Source organism: Bubalus kerabau, chromosome 2 (genome assembly GCF_029407905.1).
Source record: "Bubalus kerabau isolate K-KA32 ecotype Philippines breed swamp buffalo chromosome 2, PCC_UOA_SB_1v2, whole genome shotgun sequence".
Taxonomy (NCBI): Eukaryota; Metazoa; Chordata; class Mammalia; order Artiodactyla; family Bovidae; genus Bubalus; species Bubalus kerabau.
In genome coordinates this window covers 64,237,175-64,245,375 of record NC_073625.1, presented here as the reverse complement: position 1 = coordinate 64,245,375, position 8,201 = coordinate 64,237,175, and the positions used below count along the sequence as shown (strand labels likewise).

At 37.2% G+C, this 8,201-nt stretch overlaps 1 non-coding gene across 1 annotated transcript; it reads right to left on the bottom strand.

Annotated features, from left to right (window-relative positions):
* Nucleotides 1-6,058: 6,058 nt before the first annotated feature.
* LOC129645104 (U6 spliceosomal RNA) lies at nt 6,059-6,162 on the bottom strand. Its single transcript, XR_008711196.1, has one exon. It is a non-coding gene; the product is annotated as a U6 spliceosomal RNA (small nuclear RNA).
* Nucleotides 6,163-8,201: the final 2,039 nt, after the last annotated feature.

Here is an 8,201-nt window from a genome sequence, read left to right as displayed (position 1 = left end):
CACCTGGACTACAAAACGATTATCATTTACTTCCTGGCTGACCAATTCAGGTACAGTAATTAGAAAAGTAACAAGGTCAAAAGAAAATCCATTTACTGTGTGCTTATTTGCACTTTTTAAAAGGATTCAAACAATATAACCTTTGGATACATCCATAAACTCAGTCACAATAAAGTGTTTATTTTTGTAAGTTATATCTGCAAATGAACATGTATTAAATAAAATAATGAGTTTCTCTAAATCTATGAAATGAGAAGCTATAAAGAATAACTCAGCTCCCTATTACCAAATGTTTTCCTAGTCAGCTAACTCAATTCTAAACCAAAAGTTCCATAATTTGAGATAGATTCAGAAAATATTATTCTATTTTAGCCACAGAGCATATATAAAGAATAGTTAGACTATAGAGAGAAAGTAATTATAAAATTGATCATTTGTCTTTCAGTGTTTGCCATAAAACTTAAGCCTATCATGAATCTATTTTATAACTGTAATAATTGAAATACTTTATGGCTGACTAAAATCCTAAAATGAAAGACTATTTTAGAAAAAAAAAAGGGGGGGGGACCATTAACAATGTAAAAATTCAAGACAAAATGCACTTTGTATGGAGAAGGATATGGCAACCCCACTCCAGTAGTCTTGCCTGGGAAATCCCATGGAAAGAGGAGCCTGGTGGGTTACAGTCCAAGGGGCTGCAAAAGAGTCAGACATGACTGAGCAACTAAACAACAATGTGGATTTGTCAGTTTCTGTTAGTTGAGTACTGTAAGAAGATAATTAATTAAAAGCATTGTTTGTGATAAGAAAATGCACTTTGTAAAATTTTTAGACTTATTTTAACTTTTACATAAGTTAAAAATACACATGCAAAGTTTTAGTTTCTGTGATTAAAAATGTGGTATTTAAAACAACTTTAATTTTAGACACAATAATGAAGAAGTACATCCTCTGTGTGTGTGTGTGTGTGTGTGTGTGTGTGTGCTTGTGATCCCATGGACTGAAGTCCACCTGCCTCCTCTGTCTGGAGTGGGTTACCATGCCCTCCTCCAGAGGATCATCCTGACTCAAGGATGGAATCTGTATCTCTTGAGTCTCTTGCATTGGCAGGCAGATTCTTTACCAGCTGAACCACCTGGGAAACCACACATCCTGTGTAGTTACCTTTACTTTTGTGACATGTTTATTTACCAATATAACTGGCATGTGAAAATGTATTTTTCATAAAAATTTACTTGAACATGGGCCAGTTTTACAATATAATTTTAATATGCATGTTAAAATACAACAAAAGTTTTAAACTATGTGCAGTGCTTAGTCATTCGGTCATGTCCTACTCTTTGCCACCCTATGGACTGTAGGTTGCCAGGCTCCTCTGTCCATTGGGATTCTCTAGACAAGAAGACTGGAGTTGGTATCCTCCAGGGGATCTTCCCAACCTAGGGATCAAACCCAGGTCTTCCATATTGCAGGTGGATTCTTTACCATTTGAGCCACCAGGGAAGCCATTAAACTATGTGGAAAGGCTAATTTTATGTGTCAACCTCATAGACTATAATACTCAGCTATCAACCACTGTCTTAAGTATTGCTGTAAAGATAATTTGTAGATGTTGTGTGAGATAACATAAATTATATATTGGACTCTTACCCCTGTTCCTGCACAGAACTCCTGAAACTGTTGTCATTTCCTAAGTGGGGAGAGCACCTTTTGTTCTAATACTTACTCTTTGACCCCAGTTCCTGACACAGGGCTTACATAATCTTTGTAGTTTCCTGGGTGATAGGAGGGTCTTTGTTCTAATGAAATGACTCTGAGTGGGTTTCTGGGTGAGAACTGGTCATCAGAAAGACCAAGCCATGACTGGAGCTTGGAATCCTCGACTCCTCCCGCCATTCTCATGAGAAAGGAGAAGGGCTAGAAATAGAGTTAATGATCAATTATGCCTATGTGATGAGACCACTATAAAAATTCCCAAAGTAGAGAGTTTGGGAAATTCCAGATTGGTAAACACCTGTATACTTTATCACATTCTTTAAAAAATACAGCAGTCAAATATAAGTGTTTCTCTGAGTTCCAAGAGCCTCTCTAGCAAAGTAATCTAACCTAAGAAAGAGCTGATGGGAACCTCAGATTTATAGCCAATTGATCAGAAGCACAGGATCTGCAATTAACAACTGAAGTGGAGTGGGAGCATGGGGTTTCTACAGGCAGGAGATAGAATAGAGCAACTCAGCTGTCAACATGTGATCCAGGAAAGGGAAGAATGATTCCAAGGGCAGAGAAGATTTCAGATTCAGAGTTAATGCTGAAACAAGTTAGGATTTGATGGGATGTTGGGATGGGGTGAATGCATTTTGCATGTAGGACAGACATGAATTTGGGGAAGGGAAGACTAGGCTGGATAAAATAGTGTCTCCATATACTTAACAGAGTCTCCCCAAATTCACCTCTACCCAGAATCTCAGATTTTGACCTTTTCAGATATAGAGACTTTGCAGCTGTAATTATTTAAGATGTTGTCAAATTAGATTAAAATGAAAGTGAAGTCACTCAGTCATGCCCAACTCTTTGCGACCCCATGGACAGTAGCCTGCACCAAGCTCCTCCATACATGGGATTTTCCAGGCAAGAGTACTGGAGTGGGTTGCCAAGGCCCTAAACACAATTGACTGGTGATGTTATAAGTGGGGTGGGTAGCTTAGGAAACACAGAGACACACAAGGAGAAAGGCCATATGAAGATGAAGGCAGGGACTGGAGTGATCTACAAACCATGGAATGCCAAAGATTGCCAGAAACTGCTAGAAGATAGAAAACCGAAACAAAATAGAATTTCCCTTTGAACCTCTAGAAGAAACTATCACTAAAGACATTTTGATTTCAGATTTCTGGCTTCCTGAATTATGAAAGAGGGAGTTTCTATTTTAAGACACTTAGCTAGTGGTAGTTTCCTATAGTGGCACTGGGAAACTAATAGATCATGTAACAAGATTTAGCTCAATTTGAAACATGATCAATAAATTTATTATCTGATGCTTTCTCAAGTGGGGCTTCCTGCAATCCCAGAGACCTCAGTTTGACTCCTGGGTTAAGAAGATCTGCTGGAGAAGGGATAAGCTACCGACTCCAGTATTCTTGGCCTTCCCTTGTGTCTCAGCTGGTAAAGAATCCACCTGCAATGTGGGAGACCTGGGTTCAATCTCTGGGTTGGGAAGATCCCCTGGAGAATGAACAGCTACCAATTCTAGTATTCAGGCCTGGAGAATTCCATGGACAGAGGAGCCTGACAGGCTACAGTTCATGGGGTCACAAAGAGTTGGATACAAAAAATTTCTTTGGAAGGAATGATGCTGAAGCTGAAACTCCAGTACTTTGGCCACCTCATGTGAAGAGTTGACTCATTGGAAAAGACTCCGAAGCTGGGAGGGATTGGGGGTAGGAGGAGAAGGGGACGACAGAGGATCAGATGGCTGGATGTCATCACTGACTCGATGGACGTGAGTTTGAGTGAACTCCGGGAGTTGGTGATGGACAGGGAGGCCTGGCGTGCTGCAATTCATGGGGTTGCAAAGAGTCGGACACGACTGAGTGACTGAACTGAACTGAACTGAAGCAACTCTCACTTCACTTCATATATAGTCTTAGCATTTGCATATTCAGTAAATAAATAGAATATTTTTAAATAATAAAATAGTGATAAATTACTGTGTCAAAGTATTGCATTTGATGAAAGATCTGTTTATTTGAATAGACATAATTCAGCATGATGTCTTGATAATTTTCTTCTAAACAGATTTTTACATATAATCAATCTTTTATTACGTATTTATTTTATTATATCTATAAAATCTAAATGTGTTTGTGTAAATAAAGCTTTAAATTTAGGAATTTGCTGCAGGAAGAGATGTCAAATGGTATACTTTAAAAATGAATGATCATGAAGAATTTGGCTGCATGTTTTTGAAAAGCATAAATTGAATTTGGCAATAACCTAATCACTAATTAGATCAGCTATTATACAAGTAATAGAAATAATTACTTGCCTCAGAATGTAATACATTTAATAGAAGGAAAAGTCCTTAATATTAGGGGAACTACACAGACACTGAGGCCATACTTTCCATTAAAATGAAATAGAGGAAGTACGATTCATAATAGTATCCATTTGTCTCAGGGTAAGAGGAAGGGACACACTTCATTATCACACTTTCTTTTTATATTTTCCAATTACCCTGCTGCATTAAAAAGTTACACATGATCAGCTTTAACTAATAAACACAAATAAACCTTTATAAGCTGTATGTTATTTAGTTCATCGACAAATATTCAAAATGTCTAAAATATTTTCTTGCTGATAATTGATTGTTAAAGTAAATTAGAACAGCATATGTTGATCTATACTAATTTTTATTAAATATTGATGTGCATACTGAATTCAACTTAGCATAATTTTACCCAAATAATTTTATATTTTAACATATTTATTTCTAAACAGAGGAGTGTTATTTTGACTTTAAACATTAATTTGTGCTGTAGAATTGTAGGGGGGATGCTGAGTTTACTGTCATATTCACTGTTAGAAAATACTAATCTATTAACCACTTACTGTGTACTGAACACTCTGTTACATTCAGGTAAACTAATTAAATCTTCCCTCAATTGATGAATAAAAAAGATGTCACATCTATGACATTTTAAATAAATAAAATGAATAGAATTATGGCTTATATATTGGAAGTTGAGAAGAGTTAAAACATACCAGGTGATTTAGAAATGGAGGAGACCCATAACATATTTGAGGTTCAAAGCATGGTACTCAAATGCTAACTACTGCTATAATCTAAAAAAGAAATGATGATGGCTTGAACCAGAGAATGTGACGAAAACTGATTTGACTTGAGAGGTTGAACTAACAGTAAATACTGGTCAAACACATGGAGTTGAATGGAAGAAAATCAAGGATGACCCTTTTTGTTTCTTTGTTTTTTGCTTTAAAATATATTGCCATTAACTAAAATTGGGAAGGGTTTGGGTAGGATGTGTTTAGAGGGAATTAGAACTTCCTTTAATACATATTAAATTTGAAATATTTATTAGTCATCTAAACTGAGACAGCTAGTGGACAATAGACTTATGAGTCAGAATGAGGGAGATTAAATTTGGAAGTCATTCAGTTCAGTTCAGTTGCTCAGTCCTGTCCGTCCTTTTGCGACCCCACAGACAGCAGGACGTCAGGCTTCCCTGTCCATCATCAACTCCTGGAATGTACTCAAACTCATGTCCCTCACATCAGTGAGGCCATCCAGCCATCTCATTTTCTGTCATCCCCTTCTCCTCCCACCTTCAATCTTTCCCAGCATCAGGGTCTTTTCCAATGAGTCAGCTCTTCGCATCAGGTGGCCAAAGCATTGGAGTTTCAGCTTCAGCATTAGTCTGTCCAATGAATATTCAGGACTAATTTCCTTTAGGATTGACTGGTTAGATATCCTTGCAGTCCAAGGGACTCTCAAGAGTCTTCTCCAACACCACAATTCAGAAGCATCAATACTTTGGTGCTCAACTTTATTTATAGTCCAACTCTCACATCCATACCTGACTCCTGGAAAAACCATAGCTTTGACTAGATGGACCTTTGTTGGTAAAATAATGTCTCTACTTTTTAATATGCTGTCTAGTGAGCCATTACTACTACTACTACTAAGTCACTTCGGTCGTGTCTGACTCTGTGCGACCCCATAGACGGCAGCCCACCAGGCTCCACCGTCCCTGGGATTCTCCAGGCAAGAACACTGGAGTGGGTTGCCATTTCCTTCTCCAGTGCATGAAAGTGAAACGTGAAAGTGAAGTCACTCAGTCATGTCTGACCCTCAGAGACCCCATGGACTGCAGCCTTTCAGGCTCCTCCGTCCATGGGATTTTCCAGGCAAGAGTACTGGAGGGGGGTGCCATTGCCTTCTCTGAGTGAGCCATTAGATTTTAATATTCAATGCCTTGGGATTGATGAGATCACAAGGGAGTGAGTATAGATCAGGATTCTTTATTTATTTATTTATTAAAAAAATATAGAATGCTTCACAAATTTGTATGTCATCCTTGCACAGGTTCCTTGCTAATCTTCTCTGTGTCATTCCCATTTTAGTATATATCTAGCTGAACTGAGCACTGGATCATGATTCTCCATCATAGCAATAATGATGTTGCAGGACTGGATAATTCTTTGTTTTAGAAGTCTGTCCTGTACATTGTGGGGATGTTTAGTAGCATCCCTGGCCTCTATCCACAGTATTCCAGCAGTAACTCCTGTTGTGACAAACCAAAATGTTATCAGGTATTACCAAATACCCCATGTGAGCAAAATAACCTCCAATCGAAAATCATTGTTCTAGATAGAAGAAAGAAAGCTCCAGAGCTTTTAGGATCCTGTAATTTCATCTTTTGCTTTTGCATTTCATTTGTTGATTCAAGATCCACCAGACAGAAATCTCTTAATGGACAAGTTTTCATTAACCTAATTCTTTGATTGTTTGTCCTACCATTTGCTAATCCTCTAGTTATCTTTTCCTAGATATGTATTTTTTCTTTTGCTTTCTCTAAAGGATATCATTGAAAGTCATTGTCAAATGCTTTGATAAAAATCTGTTTTAGTTCAGTAACTCTTGTCAGTGAAAGAAACAAGGCTAATCTGACATGACATGCTCTTGGTGAACTGGTTCCCTTTCTTTGTGATCGTATCTTCCTGTCAGTATTTTTAAACAGCCCTGTAAATATTCATTCTTTGATCTTACTCAGGTATAACATCATCAGCTTGTCTATTTTCAGAATCCCTGGTCTTTGAGTTTGTAAAAATTCATGCACTTCCTGCAACAAAAATTTTTTTATTATATATATACTATTGAATCTCAAAATTTGTCAGAGTTCATAGGATCCTCAAATGTTTAGGAGTTAAGAAGAAATGTACAAACCAGAAAAGTGTCTGGAGAGAGGGTAGAGATGAAAAAGTGATTATCAAGCAAGAATAGTACTATGAAAGACAAGTGAAGAATTTGCCACAAGAAGAAAAGAGAAACTCTGTCAAAAGCTGTGGTTTGATTAAGCAATAGGTAAAATTTGTCCATTGTTTTAGTCACATCAAAATGACTGAAAATTTTATCAAGAACACTTTTGGTAGATTAGTGTGGAAATGTGGATATTTGCATTATGCCAAATTACATTCCACAGATTAAATGAAGATTACAGAATCAAAAGTTCAAGTTACAATGGAGAGGTCTTAACATTTCCCCCAGTTAATTATAGTATAACTTAAAGTGGAGTAAGCAGATATCATGTACTCATGACTTGATGTCATATGTGAGAGTTGGACCGTAAAGAAAGCTGAGTGCCAAAGAATTGATGCTTTTGAACTGTGGTGTTGGAGAAGACTCTTGAGAGTCCCTTGGACAAGAATAAGATCAACCAGTCATTTCTAAAGGAGATTGGTCCTGAATATTCATTGGAAGGACTGACGATTTAAGCTGAAGCTCCAATACTTTGGCAATCTGATGCAAAGAGCTAACTCGTTGGAAAAAACCCTGATGCTGTGAAAGATTGCAGGTAGGAGGAGAAGGGGATGGCAGAAGATGAGATGATTGGATGGCATCACTGACTTGATGGACTTGAGTTTGAGCAAACTCCAGGAGTTGGTGGTGGACAGGGAAGGCTGGTGTGCTGTAGTCCATGGGGTTGCAAAGAGTTGGACCTGACTGAGTGGCTGAACTGTATAAAGTGTTATGTAATATTCTGGCTGTAAAGTTGAACTCACATCTCATCAAGCTTCTACCTGTAATTTACAGTTTACAGAAATAACAGAGTCAAACTAATATGTTAAATGACAGCACAACAAAACAATTAGAAAAATTTAGACAATGGGACATTTTACTGGCCATTTGACACCATTAAGAATTCTATGACAGACATAAAGGCTGAGGTCTATATAAGCATAAAATAGGCTTAAAAGACATAAGGATACAATTTTTAGACCTTATCAGATCCTAACTTTTTAATAGATTAAGTATTAAAAAAATTGAGACAATCACAAAAATTTGAGTATAGATTAAATGTTGGGTAATAGAAAGAGTCATTGCTATTTTTATTGTTAGGCCTGGTTTTGTTTCAGAATGTGCAGTATTGAGTGTATATACTAAAGAGGCTGCCTCCATTTTT